General features: G+C 40.3%; 1 protein-coding gene across 2 annotated transcripts in view; it reads right to left on the bottom strand.

Annotated features, from left to right (window-relative positions):
- Positions 1-13912, bottom strand: part of CDH6 (cadherin 6) — a 127700-nt gene extending 113788 nt beyond the window's left edge. The window contains exon 1 of one of the 2 annotated variants that reach the window (XM_037129021.2): positions 13730-13912. The gene's annotated coding sequence lies outside the window, so the exon portion shown is untranslated. Of the gene's footprint in view, positions 1-13469; positions 13557-13729 lie in introns of those variants that run through there. The other variant, XM_053657401.1, reaches the window with a different exon arrangement.
- Positions 13913-16100: the final 2188 nt, after the last annotated feature.

Genomic DNA, 16100 nt, shown 5'->3' on the forward strand with positions numbered 1-16100 from the left:
GAGCTTGCTTTTCTCACTGCCTTTCCTCAGTTAATAAGCTTACTTATTGGCTTCTCCTTTACCCCTACTAGCTTAATCACTCCTGAAAATCCTTTAATTCTCTGCTTATTATTCTAAAGTTGGGGCTGTGAGGTGTGGGGGAGGACCGCTCCTATAGAGTCAGATTACTTGCGTAACTGTGAGATGTTACTGATTGAAAGTGTTAATCAGAAGAATGGTGCAGAGGCAGAAAAACAATGTTGGGAGTCACATTTCTAATATTTCTGAGCTCATCGTTTCTACTCTTTTTTCTTGGAAGTTCCAATTTCCCATAGTGGGGAGATGAAATAGAGAAAATTTGCAGGATGTACTTTGGTGCCTATTTTAGTCTAAGAAGTCTGCTTATGTAAAACAAGCTAACTCTATTGATGGGATTTAACATTCTTTGTGTATCTTTGACTTCAGGCTGAATGGATATCACATGAATAGAGGAAGTATGAAGAACATCAACTAAACCTCTTCCCTTCATTTCACAACCTTACAGAACATTTGGCATCCTCAGAACTGGGTTGAACTGTATATTTCATTGCCAAACAATATTCATGAAGATCCTATTACAAGCACTGACTGCCACTTAAGGAATGAAACAAGACTACATAATCAGTTAAATTTAATTCAATCTATTTTCTACGGCCATGTTCAAGGTTATAACAATGTATGTAGAATCTGGTATTAGACGTTACTATAGAACCTCAAGAAACATTTCCAGGGTAGAAATTGAAAGGAAAATGATTTTTATCATAAAACATGTACATAAGAGTGTATAACAAACATACAGGGTACATAATAAATCAAAAGACAGCCAAGTTTATTCTACTAACCTACACCAAAGAGAGAAAATATACAGCTTCAGTTTTCAACCTTAACATATAAATAAAAACCGTAAACAATTCTATGTTGTGGGGTGGAGTGACCAAAGAAATGTCAACTCTTAGATTAAAAAATCCCAAATAAAAAATTAAAGTATTGTATTAGGAGACCCACCATAACCCACTATAACCATATTAGGGTATAACCCACCCTGTATGGTTATAGGGTCTGTAACCTTACTTAGATATTTGGCCAAAGTACCCAAGGTCATCCGGAGGACAGCACCCTTCTGCTTGGTGTACTTCTTTGGTCCGAGCCATCTAGGAGGCTGGCACCAACTTCCTTAAGTGTATTCCCACAATGTGTTCAAAGGAAATCAGATTACAAGAGAAGAAAATTAAGATCCAATATAAATAATGTAAAAGAATATAAGTATAGTCCAGAATTTTAAAATGGACACTCTCCACTTGTTCTTTTAAAAAACATCTAAGGTGTTCTTGCCATTTGTCAAAAACAGTGCTATGTTTTGCCCTTGCCGGGTGGCTCAGTTGGTCGGAGCCTCATCCTGTGCACCAAAAAGTAGTGAGGTTGATTCCTTGTCAGGGCACATACCTAGGTTGTGGGTTTGACTCCCAGTTGGGATGTGTATGGGAAGCAACCCATTGATATTTCTTTCTCAGATTGATGTTTCTCTCCCTCTCTCTGTCTCTCTCTCTTTCTTCCTCTCTCTAAAATCAATAAACATATCCTCAGGTGAGGTTTAAAAACAAATAAACAAAAAACAGTGTTATGTTTTAACCTAGAGACCTCATTAGAAGCTTCCAGTGTGATAGGTGAGTACCAGACTTTTAGAAAGATGTATTTACAGTTGTATTGTAAGTCTTACAGCTTCACGCAGTGAGAACTCTAGGCCGAAAGCAGGATAGTTAGTGGAGGTCAGGGAAAGCTTCCTGGAGAAACACATTTTTGACCTCTTTAAGGTCCAATCACTTTTGGCCAAGTGAAGATGGGTTGGAACACAAGAGATAAGCAACCGGGACAGCTGAATATTAGCACCGAGGTTCAATGTCAACACATTAAACTGTAGATTTAGTAATGGTAGATCCTATCCATTTCATGACTAAAAGGCTCAAGCCTGATGGAATTTCTACTTTTCATTGAATAAATTTCAGAAATGGCAGTTTCTAACAGTCATAATTAGTACTAAATAAAAATTGTAACTGACGTGATACTTCAAAGCATGGTGGTATCCATGGCACCCAACACAATTCCTTGCACAAAAGTGTTCATTAAATGGTTATTGAATTGAAATCCTGCTGCCTAAATCCAAAATATCAGCTAGCCTTCCTGCATGAAAAGATTACTTGCTGAAATGTATTTCTACTGATCAGTCTATGTAAAACCATATGGTGTACAGCACACTCATTGGGGAAATTATAGCGTTTAGTGAAAAAAAACTAAGGAAGTATTTTGGGGCATATCATCAAAAGTAAAGCTCTTAATAAGCTTTTGGTGAAGAGCTTTACATTATTTATATTGGATCTAAGTGAAGAGGGATATAGTGCTTTTTTTTTTATTTTAAGCTGAGGCAGGAGATCAAAAGCCAACCCTGAAAATGAATAGAGACACTACATATCACAGGATAACCTGAAACTAAAGGCTAATTTCTGTATTCTTATAAGATGTAAGTACAGGGATAAGGCTAAAATCTAAGCAACTCTGAACGTCCCATTCCTTATATACAAAACTAGTACTATGGGTCCATTATTAATAGAGAGGCGTCCTGACGATGCTGTCTTCCTTCACTTTTTCAACTTCTGGCTTTGTGCTTAGAAAGTCCATTACTATGTAAAGATTGTAACATATATTTATCTAATTGTGGACAAAAGGTACCATTTAATTTCATACTCATAAATCTTTGGTCCACTTGGGGTTTATCTTCTATAAAATATAAGAAAAAAGTTTAACTATTTTGCCCAAACTGGAAGTCCATGTTTGTCTTGCCATCCGTGGTCTGTCCAGAACTGGGCACAGGAGGCCCTCAGTAAATATTACGGGATGAATAAATTCATGAACGATGAGTCTGAGCCTTCAGACTCTCTCTTGCCAGGTTCCCCTTGGGATCAACAGTAAGTGATTGCAAGATTGACTCAAATTAAAGCAAAGAGTCAGACCTGGAGTTGGAAGGCTTTTGTGAGGCTTTGGGCTGTCGTTAATTGATCTCACTTGTTATGTGACTACACTGATAAATTCACTGAGGAATGAAAGGGAAAGATGTATTTTCTTGTTTTCTGTCTAATTATATTTTTGAGTCCAAGAAACGTGTGTATTGCACATATATTTGTATGTGTGTGTGTATATATATATATATTTGAATATATATTCCACATCATTGACATTTTTGGATTTGACTTGCATTTGAATTTATCAGCTATTTGAATATATAAATGTATATGTGTGTATATATGTATGTGTGTGTGTGTATATATATATATATATATATATATATGAATGATAAAGGAAACAACAGTTTAATAGTTAAGAGCATGGGCTGCCAAGATTTAATTTCAGCTCTGACAAGTATTAGCTGTGTGACGTTGGGCAAGTAGCTTAACTGTGCTGTCCCCAGTTTTATCTTTAAAAGTGGGAAGGTTGACAGTCTTTTACTTCAGAGCACTGTTTGTAAACAAATTCATGTAAATCACTGAGAATAGTGCCTGAAATATTTTAAGTGTTCTCTGTGCTAGCTTTTATTACTATCCTCTTCAGTTTTACCCATAATCTTTCTTGTTTTTGCTCAAGGAACAGATTCAAAATGTCTTGAAAAGAAATACGAGATTATTTAAATGAGAGGTTGGAAAACTCACTTAGCAAAAAAGCAATTTCTTTATTTATCATAAAGTAACATATACAGATACTAAAAGTGTAAAACAAAACAGGTCTCAGAGAGAACAATATTTAAATTTCGAAAAATAAAACATATTGAAAGTGTAAACTCAGAAGCACGTCCTGTTTCCAAACATAAATTAAGAATTAAAAAATCAAAATGACAGACTTCTGCTAATCTGCTTAGGAAGGCATAAATTGTTAATCAGGCTCCAGGCAACGCTGTGTAATACCGAGATTAATAAAAAGTCTGCCTGGAGGAAGAAGGGGTCTGTGGCCAAGTTGGGAAGCAGGCAGCTCTACGTATGTGCTCAGTCCCAGTGGTTCTCAGGACGCCATGCATAAGGCTTCCTTTGAAATTGGCTCCTTTCAAAGGAGTCAGAATTATTAAAAATGATTAGCATGGGATAGAAAAGTTGTATGTTTTGCTATGAATGAACTTGAAAAAGAAATACATTGGAAAAAATACTTATTTAAGAGACTCATTTGCAGCTTGTAGAGGATTTCACCCAGGAGGCATGTATGGAGCCCTGCTCTGTGCTTGCACTGTGGTGCTTCTGCCTTAGAACTGTGACCTTGAGATGGAGACGTGACGTTTTAAATCCATTTTCTCCCCGTCCATTTGAATTTATCTACTTCAAAAACCATCTTATATCGGGTGAGCTTTTGCTGTGCGGGAAATCAAATAAGAAATTTTCCAGAAGCGTTCACATCATTTTTTTAGGGATATTTGTCAATTAGATAAAGCCTAAATTGGAAAATACATGATGAGCAAAGCATCTTCTGAGCAGGTGGCTGCTTCTTTGGATTGTTGAGTTTAATATGAAGCCTAAATGTCATCTCTTGCTTTAAAGTCTTCATAACATCATGGATGTTAGTGCATATTTCTAATTACAAAGCAGTGCAAGTTTGGCTCTTGCTTTCTGTGGCTGGTGTCTCCAACCAACTAAGATGGAAATCGTCGTACAGAGAAAAAAGATAAAAAACAAGTCATACACAAATTTATTTTACCCTGATGTGGCTCAGTGGATTGAGTGCTGGCCTGTGAACCAAAGGGCTACAGGTTCGATTCCCAGTCAGGGCACATGCCTGGGTTGTGGGCCAGGTCCCCAGTAGGGGGCACACCAGAGGCAACCACACATTGATGTTTCTGTCCCTCTCTTTCTCCCTCCCTCCCTTACTGTGTAAAATGAAGTAAATAAAAACTTTAAAATATTCATTTTAATCTACTGACAAATGGGGACCCAAACATGTGTACTGTCAACATTTAGGACACCCAGGGTGGAGAGCAAGCTTCTTGTTTTTAGTGCCCAGTTAACCCAGGAGGGTTTCAATGGTTTCTCCTCTGCTTGTCCACTACATAGAAGAAGCCTTTCACTACATCACAGCGTAGTCTTTTCACTACATCTCAACTTAGTCACTTGAGAATATTTTCCTCTTATGTAGCGTTCAGCTCCATATTCTAAATACATTAACTGTCCTATTTAGCATTCTCTTCGAAAAAGTGGTTATTCATGTCATCTCTAGATATTTTGCAGTGTTGTTTCCTCTATTGTGGTCATCTCTTTGATTGCATTGTTTTTAGCACACAAAGTACATACACATTTAAATTTAAGGGGCGGCATTTTTAAGTAAAGCAAACCATGGTGCTAGTTGGAAAGCTATTGTGGAATGTGGCATCTGAGAATTAAAGGCAAACTTAAGAGAGAGAAAAAAGTATCACGAGGAAAGCATTTTAAATACGGGACCCATATTTGGCATGCATGTCTGCACTTAGATTACAGGCAGTTTACCTGCAGGGAAAGGTACATTAAATGTAAAAATTATTGCAGAGCTGGTGCCTTCTGGGTCTGGAGGTTTGGGACCGTCTCCTCTAGATGACATGAGTAAGTGACCCTTTCACCCTGCTGTCTTAATGAAGATCCACACCCAACAAATAGTGTAATTTGAGAGTAAATGCTGGGACATAGTAGCTTGGCTTGATTTAATTTTGGATTCAGCAGTGGTGTAACAGGCTGGGTGGATTTTATCATTTTCATTGGTGATTAGTTAGTCTGACCACATCATTTGGATCTCTGTTAAATTACAGCCTGTTGCTAAGAAGAGCTTAGAATATTGTACTTGAATGCAAAATTGGGCAATTTCAAACATTTTATACAGTGGATGATAGCAGATTAATGAAACTCTATTTTTTAATCCTGCAAAAAGGAAGCTTAAGCTTTATAGCTAAAAATATAAGCTGATTTTCATGACTGAAATCTATACAATATCCTAGAAGGCAACTGCTTTTTGAAGTTAAAAATGCATACCTTAAAATACAAATTAACACTTTAAAAAATTTGTCCACGGTTACATAAAGTTCACTTTCAGGGAAAAATGCCACTTTTACAATATATATGGTTAAGTTGAGCTGAATTTTCTTTAACTGATCAAATTATATATAAATAAATTGAAAACTTTTTGATTTTTACTCAATAATTCGCTATGTAAGTAAGTGGGCAAATTCATCCTTTATGGCACATTCTGGCCTTGAGCTTGGCCAAGCACATTCTTACAGGACATGCTGATACAGGCAGAAATGGCAGTAGTATCACAAACATTAGTGTTACTGTGTATAAAGTTCAATTGGGAGATCCAAAGATACCTTTTGATTGAATGACTTTAGTTTGTCTTTTTTGGCTGTTTTTTATAACATTACGCTTAGCCTTTACTTTTCATTTGCCCAGATAGGAAGGAAAAGAATCAGGTGAATACTTTTTCATCATGAAGTTATTCGTTATCCAACCCACTGGACCACAGACATTTGGATTTCACGGAACATTGTAAGTTTTTATTTAAGGGGGGAAGTTGACGTTGGGTCATTTGCCAGATTTCAATTTTGCTAAGGGGAAAAGCAACATAGTCCATCCATACCCTTTCATGAAAGAAGTGATATTTTAACTCCAAAGAAGTGGGAAGGACACCATCTGAGTTCTTTAAATTGAGTAAATTGAGATTTATGAAACACTGAATAGGTTGTCATTATTTCTCATGTCTGACTGACTATTCACCAACAACTTGTTTGTTTTTTCAAAGATGGACACAGAGTTTGGCCAGCCTGGGTAATCACTGATTTAGACACAGCTCACTCAGAACTGCCATCAACCATTACGAATAAAATAAAGACCTAAATTTTTTTCATGTGTCCACAAGTACTGGTCAAAATTTCAAAGGACAATTACACTTCTTCTTTGCAACATGAGCTTTACAAAATGGTACGAATACACAAAATTCCTAAAGACGCCAATATCTTTACTTTCTCCATAAGTTTCCACGTGTACTCTTACACAGCATGTTTATAAATAACAATAGTGTAGATTTAAATTTCCCCTTTAATTTTCAATGTCAGAATGAAGTGGAGATGGTAAAAAGCAATAACACTCACTAATTAGAAGTTAAGTTGCAGATGAGAGACAGAGATGGAAGAACTGAATGTATCTGTGGACAGATCCATTCATCTCTCAGGTCATCAGTTATCTCAGATGCAAAGGGCAGGCACTGGGTTCAATGATCTCCGAGCTCCTATCTGTGCCTCACACTCTCTGATTACATGTCTAAAGTTCTGACTGTCCTCGAAGGCTGGGCTAACTACATGGCTTTTTGAATGGTGACAATAGAAAGAATAGACTTTAATGAAAATGGCTCATCAATGTAAATTGTATATAATATTGTATTGTGAGGATGCCTGCCTGCCTGCCTGCCTCCCTTCTTCGCTCCTTCCCTCCCTCTCTTCCTCCCTCTTTCCTTCCTTCCTTTTTTTATTTTTTATTTTTTTTTTTGGTGAAATTTTACTTGGTAAAGAAATAATTCAGAACAAATACTGAGCTATGATGGTAATGAAATAACAAAATTGTGCTTACAAAAGGAGAAAATAATTATCTTTACCCAACAGATAAAGATGGAAATAAATACGATTTCACTCAACTGTACCTGGTCCCAAGCACTATGCACACCGTGACTAAGCTAATGCCTGAGAAAGCACCGCCGACCGCAGAGGGTGCTGGGAGGATGGGATGCCCCTTGTCAATGAAATGAACAGCTGTCACGATAGCTGCCTTCATGGAGTGCCCTCTCCAACAACATGAGGCTCTCTTTGAAGGCAGGAGAAAATGATTTATTCTCTTATGAAAGTACCACTATTATGCTTGAATGGCCCCTAAAATCCTTTTTACTACAATTATAAACTCTAATGCATACTTGCAAATGGTTTTTCAAAAATGAATAACACCTACAAGCATTTTCTCAGCCTTAAAATCTGCATTGCTCTGGTCAAAATAATCCAATCATTCCCATGCCCTCTGTTGCTTTGTATTTCTCAGAGAGAGTCACACTTTTGCTTCTAAGATATTACAAGTGTTAGTTAAGAGCACATTCATTAAGTACTTGGCTGAAACAGAAATTCCCTGGAAATTCAAACCAAAAAAAAAAGAAAAAAAGAGAGGATACAAGTATAACACTTTCCTTTTATATATTGAGTAATGGTTACTATACAGAATGACCATAAAATACTTAGTCCAGTGTGTTGACATGTAGCAAATCTCAGTAAAGGTTAATTTATTAGAATGTGCTTTGTAATTATAATCATTACTATTTGGATAGATAAATATTCTGAGCCCGCTGGTCACTACTATTCTGTTGGCAGGTGAGGGGAGCTGTCTTGCTGGCTCAGTCTGTCATCATATACCACATGCAGGATTCAAATGGGTGATGCATTTGGTCTGTATCACTATTGTAGACTTTGGGTTGCAGGTGTCAAAAGGACACACATTGTATCCATTCAGCTTGCAGGACAATAAGGACAGTAGAAGAACAGGAGCTGATATTATTTAAAATACAAATAAAATCTGTTTCTTTGATTCTCATGAGAGTTCCGATCACTTTTTTAAGAAACATACTCTTCTGGTTATTTCCTGGTCTGTGCAGGGTCATCTCTTTTAGATGGTCATTTTTTTAAGGATAATTTTCAAATTTTCATTCTGTAGCAGAAAAGTGTAGTGTTTATAAACATACTAGTGATATAATTATGTTTACAAAGTTGTATTTAATATCAGCAGTATTTATAAAGTAGAAAATGCAACCTGGGCAAAAATGGCAGTTTTGATTCTATCTCTATGCCTATGAAAAAATTTACTTCTTTTATTTAAAAATTTCCTTCTTATCTCTCTTCCCTTTGTTACTTGGACACCTCAATATAAGTGTTTCTTGCTGTTTTCTATGCCTATAACTGATTAGGTCTCTTGAACATCTTTTGGATGATCTACCAATTTGGGAAGTTGTAGAAAGAGGAAACCACAGTGCTCTTTCCAGTGATAAAATACAAAGATAAACAATACTCTCTGGTGGCTGCTTTAACGTTCCTCACCTTCATAACTTATTCTCTTCTCCAGGAGAGGACTGTGTGTTGTAGGAAAGGCTTGGGACCCATGCTGCCCATTTATACTGTACATCAAGTTCAATAGTAACATTCTGGCTTCAACAGTAACATTCTAGACTCTTCCTCTTATACATCTCAGCACGTTGATCCGATTAATAGAGGAAATGAGCACCCAACACTGTTAGTGTAAAGATATTGAACAGGTAAAACAAGGTGAAATAATTTCTAATACTCTGTGGGGATGAGGGCATAGTGCCCTCTGTGTATGTGTCTGCTCTACATCTGTGGGTGTGTGTGCAGAGCATTTATTCTTTGGTAAGTTTTCTTTGTTGGCAGAGTTAAAATTTCCTGGATAGTTCAGTCTTGAACAGTTAGAGTACTCACTGTACCTGGCCTGCTCTGACCCAATCATTTTGGCTTAAAGGGCTTTACTCCATGTACTTTTGTAGTAAAGTAAAGGTGTGTCACCTTATCGAAAGGTTATTTGTACTGTTCCCCTCTTACCTTATCTTCTTACTTTGTGAAAGATGAGGTTACGAAGACCATACGTTTGGCTCTATAGTTAATTAGGGAAAACCTGAAGTTTCTCATATGACCGCTTTGAAAAAGGGAGCAGGTCGAGGAATAGGAACTTGAAAAAATGTAGGCCAGTTAATCTTCATAAGAGGAACGCTCGAACAAAAATATTACTGTTCAGACCCAGGAAAGTGCTTCAAGCTCTCATCTATCTTCAAAACAGAATAAAAACCCCAATGAAAAGAGCCAACGCAAGTCCTGTATTTCTGTATTTCTTCTCTGATTCTGTCGGAACAGTGTGACATCTGGGTTCCCCGTGCGTGTTTTAATTTCTTTTCAGCAATTTCCCTATTAGCATGATGTTCTTGAGTCTTTGTATTCAGAAGCACTATTCAGAAAAAGTAAACCAGAGAAGGTTGGATTATCTACATTTTCACCTTTTTTTTTGTGAAGCAAATAAGGTGAGCTCAGTAGACATGAGCTGGGCTGAAACACTACTAAAAAATGCAATTCAGACAGAGGATTGGGTGGTTATTTTTATAAGCAAGACGCTAATTCTGATGGACCCCGAAGAATGGGCTGCTGTGACGAAGCAAGCAGCGTAAGGCAGCTGGTTTCTGTGGATGTTATTGCCTTTGGAACACATTTCAAACTTTAGAACAGGCTTTTTAATTGGAAGTTGAATCCTGCACACTGTCAGCAGAAGAGGCTGACTCAGTCTCCTAGAACTTATCTTCAAGTGTCGGAGTTTTTTTAAGGAGTAGGTTACCTAACCTGTGTGGTGATACATCAGAGAGAGAAATAAAAAACAGCTCCCAGAATATGGGTGACATGTGCTTTTAACACACACTTATCTGAATGGGGACTTCTTTCCATCGGAAGCCTCTAGTTCTGTATAACTTGTGAATGTTCGTGGATCTCTGAAAGGTTAATGAAAATTTTTTTCCTGAAAATATTCCTTAAGTGGTGGGGGTCATTTATAACTTTCTGAGTTATAGCTATAGCCCAATTATTGTTCGGGGGTAAATTTAAATAAAGGAAGTACAGTCATGGCAGGATCAGAAGTAAGGAAAATCGTAGTGATGGTGGTGAGTTCCTTGTTCATCGTCCATTGCTTTTACATGGAATCATGGAAAAGCTACTGAAAGTCTAGATACCCAGAAACCTGTGCCAGTGGAAGCCCTTAAATTAGAGGAACTAGACAAATGATGCCAATATAAAGATGTCCACCTGGCTTGAATGTCAAGCTAGTATTTGGAGAATATGAACTTGTCTATGAAGAACAAGTTGTAGTGTGCTTATCGTCCTAGATAACAAAATCCACGATGCCACCGAACAACAGGGGGAAATGCCTGGAGTGACCCACTAGAGGTCCCTTCCACAGAAAGTTTCTGCCATTCAGGAGTAAGTGGCCTCAGTAAGCTGGCACTCGTGGCTGCAGAGCAAGTCAGGGCCAGAAGGGGGGACCACATGTTTCGGTTTCACTTCCATAGGAAAGCATATGGTTTCATTCAGAGTATTTGCCACATTTTCTCTTTTTATATCCCTATGTAGGACAATCAGTCAGCTAGCTCTAATTAGGTATTCAGAACTTCTTGTTCCAACTTATTGATGCATCGGCAAGAATAAAGTGTCATTTGATGTCCTGGAAGTGTGGTTGTGCTTTCTAGAAATTTTAGCTGTTGCATGGATCACAGAGCAGTACTTTTCAAGACAGATTTTTTGTTGTTGTTGTTAACATAGAAAGGAAGAGTGCCTCGGAGTAAGTTTTTACTTGCAAAGCTGATGGGAGTGGTGGGTGGAAGAGATAAAGTACATGTTTTCTGATAGTAGGCAACTTGGTAGAAAATGATTTTGTTTCTATATATTATCTTTGCAGAGTTAGCATTAAGAAATGTAATGGCAATAAATTGATGTAAAAGCCAGATAGCAAAGGGACTAAAAGTCCCTATAGAGACACTAGTCTATCATTTATAATGGCAGCGAAAGATAATTGTAGACAAGTGCAGTGGAACTAAACCATTGCTGTTCTCCTTCAGAAATGTGCTGCTCCCTCTCAAGTTTTCCTGAAGAAATTGGTTACTTTCTCTGCCATGAAGCATCCAGAGAGGTAGGAAAAGATCTGCCTTTTACTTCCTCCCAATACCTATTTAATTAGAACACACCAAAGAGCAGAAGTGGGTGAGATACAATCCTGTGTGATTGTATTTTCTGGTAAATTGTTGGTCTGTGTTTAAGTTTTGGAGCTCTGCATTGAAGAGCTGGCCTCTGGCATCAACTTTGCCCTCCTCCTTATGAGATAATGAAGACATCTTCTTGATCATATCCCCTTCCTTCACACAACTTGTTTTCCGGCTTTCTAAAATAGCCAAAGGGAACCACGCAAGTGCCATTACACAAAGGATGATGCTCAAGCTAAACTGGAAGAGGTCCCCCCTCACCCCCCTGCCCAGTACAATCCTACAGGATTTCCTTTTTGGGTAAAGGCGTCAGCAAGAAAAGAAAGGAAATAAGCAACCCTTGCCCCCCCATCATTTGAATAAATATATTTTTTATTCATTCTCAGAAGAGTTGTGCATCAACTAGGTACATTCCCCACGTAACCTTTTCCAGCCCAGGGAGGAGCGTGCACCTGCTGGATAATGTACACCCAGAAAGCATGTATTTGGCGTGTGCACCCCTCCAGGGCAGCCATACATGTATGTGCACACCAGCCACTCCAGCCACGTTCTCAGAGGAAAAACCTCTTCTTGCCACATTATGTGCTTCACTAAGTGAAAGTGAAGATTGCACAAGATATGGGCCTGACACACCTGTTTATGTAAATATCATAATTAAAATGGAGAGAGAGAGAGAGAGAGAGAGAGAGAGAGAGAGAGAGAGAGAGAGATGTGTGGCTCTTCCAGATGATTAAACTTCTTGGTTCTTCAATGTTCCCGGTAGTTAGGTGAACAGCCCCTTGCCCCAACAGAGACCTGCATATAACTCCCCATAAAATATGGATTTTAGTGCAGCACTGACTACACTTCTGAGCACCACGCTGACCTCTCCAGCATCTCCCATCTTAAAATCTCCGGTAACTCTTGGCAGGAGAATATCTAACTACAGAAGTAATTCCAGCTCTGCAACTGCTGCAGTACACACCATTGCAACGTCCCCTTTTAATAAATTTCTGGATTAACAAACACGTTGAGGGCTCCACTTTCCCCGCATCGGACATCTAACAACGCCGGGCGCACTCGGTCTGCTCTTCAAGCGGGTCCGGGGAGGCGTTAGACCCCGGATTTGTGCCTGGCCAGCCGTGGGAGCACGAGCGAGCCGCGTTTCCCACATGACTTAGCCCTGGACAGTGTGCTCCATTTTCGGAGTCCAGTGTTGGACTTGCCTCGCAACCTAAGCATTTCTGTCCTGCGCGAGCCGGCAGGCGTTGCCCCACAAGAGCGAGCAAGCTAACAGTTTTCTTTAGCTCTTTCTCTGGCCCAGATCACCCCTTTGGCTTAAGTTTTCCTTATGGAAAGCATTGAGGAGTTTTCAAGCTACCTGATTTTCTGCTTTACTCCAAAGCCAAAGACTGTAACTCAGCAAAGCAGTCCTGCTTAGACCCTTGTGATGTGGGCAGGTGGAAATAAATCAAGCCGCAAACGGCTCCGCGGGTCCTACACGCACCAGCGCCCTTGGTAATTGACCAGCCAACTTCGCAAATGCCGGCGCTCTCCGGGCAGCCTCTGCCGGCCGAGAGAGACGGCGTGTTCTTCCCCACGCCCGTTACACGCGCCCCCACCCAGCCCCGGCGGATCGGTCTTACCAGAAGGCAGAGGAGCGGCGCCCAGGCTCCCCGGGAAGCGGCGCCCGTCCTGGGCAGCGGCAGCAGCGCCGCCTGCGCAACCGGACCGCGCGAACGCCCCGACCCGGGCTGCCAGGCTGAGCAGCCCTCCCAACTCCGGGAGCGCGGCACCCGCCGGGTGGGGAGGAGGGCTCTCTGATTGGCTTCCATCAAAGCTATAGAATTAAAAACCAGAAAAGGCAGGCACAACCACCACCGCTACCAGCAGAGACCGAACCCACCTTTGCTCTCCTCGCTGCGCCCCCGGGAGACCCCGCGACCCGCCCAGGCTGCTCCTGCCGCCGCCGCTGCTGCCGCTGCTGCGCGTCCGGGCTCTGCGGTTCTCGTTGCTGCGGCGGAAACTGCAGCTCTTGGGATGGGAAGGTTACGGGCTCGGAGAGCTGGCTCTTGTGGGCACACACTGATTTGCAAGTGAATGAAGTGGGAGGGAGCAAAGAGAGGAGGACTTTGTTAGAGAGGCCCAGTGCCTGCCCCCACCGCCCCCTCCCCTTGACAGAATGACTCCCTGTGTTTGAAGTCCTGAGCAATTCGCTGCCTGTAACGCTCCCTCATCCAGGCTTCCCTTTCTTTTTCATTCTCCTTCTTATTTATTTATTTGTGTGTGTTTGGGGGGAGGTGGGGGGTTAAGACATACTCGGAACTTATGTGGCTGTTCTTTCCTTTTTGCTGTCAAAAATGCACCCCGCGCTAATAGCAGGCGAAGGTCTGTTGTTCTTTTTTGCCCACTGAGCAGTTACAATTCCCAGGGACAGGACCTCCTCCGCTCTCGGTGGGCCAGCTTGGTGCTACAGCGCGCAGAGCATGCACTCAGGCACAACCCACCCGTCTCCCGAGATCGCAGGAGCGTGAACAGGCGCTCTCCGGACTCGGGGACACGTAGGTTCAGACGTGTTTTCCCTTCTTTTAATGGGAAGACAGGTTTTTACAGAGTCCTAGGGTCTTTGTTACGCTCGCAAGTGAGTAACCCCAGGATGTTGCAGGATGGAGCCAGGCTTCCCTGGGTTTGCAGGAGCACGTGAAACCCCAGCTGTTGAGGCTCACCCTGACGTACGGGATTCCATCTTTCTGAGTTACTACTACCGGATACAAAAGAATTATTAGAAAAGGGGTGAATAATGATATTCAAGGTCTACCGAACTGGTTTTTAGGATCTTCCAGGAAAGTTCCTGAAGTAAGATCACCTCCAAGTTAAACTCTTTGGAACACATTGGTTGAATGGTTATATTTACACTTACAAAAAAAAAAAGAGGTAATTTCTCATATTAGGGAAGTCAGCTGCAAGAATCTTAAGCATGTCAAAAAATTATTAAATGAGAGTAATGGTTTTCTGCATAGGAGATGTAGCCTTGACGGAGCCAGGCACTGCTGGATTAGGAAAATTAAATCTAATTACCACGGTGATTGCACCCGGGGTCAGCAACATCCCAAACCAGCTGTTCGCGTATGCGCTCCGTTCAGCCGGCGATTTCCACCGCGTGGTGTTCTAAAACGCAGACCAGGCTGTTCTGGCCTCTGAGTGGTTAAGTTGGTTGGAGGTTGGTCTCCTTCCCAACTGAGCTTTTACTAGAAAATCTTTTGTTTCTCCAATAGAAGTTCAGGCATTTAAATAAAGCTCAAATCAAAGTATTTCCTCCAGGCAGTCAGCGCTTCAAAGAAGTGTGCGTGGAATGGTGTTAGCACAGATGTTCCACACATGGGAAATGGAAAGACTTCCAGCTTCTTTCCTGAAACCATCTTCCCCTGATGAAGAATTGTCACCGACGTGTGAAAAGAGGCTGACTCTGGTGGAGACAGAGTATGTGGAAGACAGCAGCTTTTCATTCATAGTCCCTTCCTCAGATTATGGATTTCTTAGGCGTTTAATTGGAAATTCTAGCTTCTTATGTTTGTATAGTCCTTTACGACTCAGAAAGTCATGGTGCAGGGTAACTAACATGTGTGCCCCCATCAAGCTGGTTGGTGAGCAGGAGAAGCAGAAATATCACTGGTAAACTGTGTGCAGAGTGTGTGTGTGTGTGTGTGTGCGCACACAGATACAATTATATAATTATACACATGCCAATAAGATGTCACATTTTAAAGCAGTGTTTCCAGAAAGATATGTAAGATTGACTGATTTTTTTGGTAAAAGTGGATAATAGTGAAGTTGATGTTCTACCCATTGAACCAGTTAATATCTCACAAAGGAAATCTCTTAATTGTTTGCAATACACTATTCTTCAACCCCCATTAAGCCACATAGCAAAGGTGATTAAAACAACTACTTTTTGTTAAGAATGGATAAACAATTTCCTTCCAACTGTTCAAGTGGCAACATTAAATTACATAAAGGATAGTGCTTTTTTAAAAAGTTTTGTCTTACGTGAACTTTTTTTAAGCATTGCACTTTTATACTGAAAAGTGTTTTGCATGATTTTTGAGGGTTTTTAGTAACCTTTACCACAATAATTATTAATTTTTATTCACACGATTGATGTAAACATCCAGAATCAGTTTGCTCTCATTTTAAAGAACTAAAGTCAGGCGATTGCCTGGTGTTACATAAGTACTGTTCCAGTTCACCCTTCCACACACCAAACCATGCTGGCAAGT

The sequence above is a fragment of the Artibeus jamaicensis genome, unplaced genomic scaffold, assembly GCF_021234435.1.
Source record: "Artibeus jamaicensis isolate MK-2021 breed Jamaican fruit bat unplaced genomic scaffold, CSHL_Jam_final scaffold_369, whole genome shotgun sequence".
Lineage (NCBI taxonomy): Eukaryota > Metazoa > Chordata > Mammalia > Chiroptera > Phyllostomidae > Artibeus > Artibeus jamaicensis.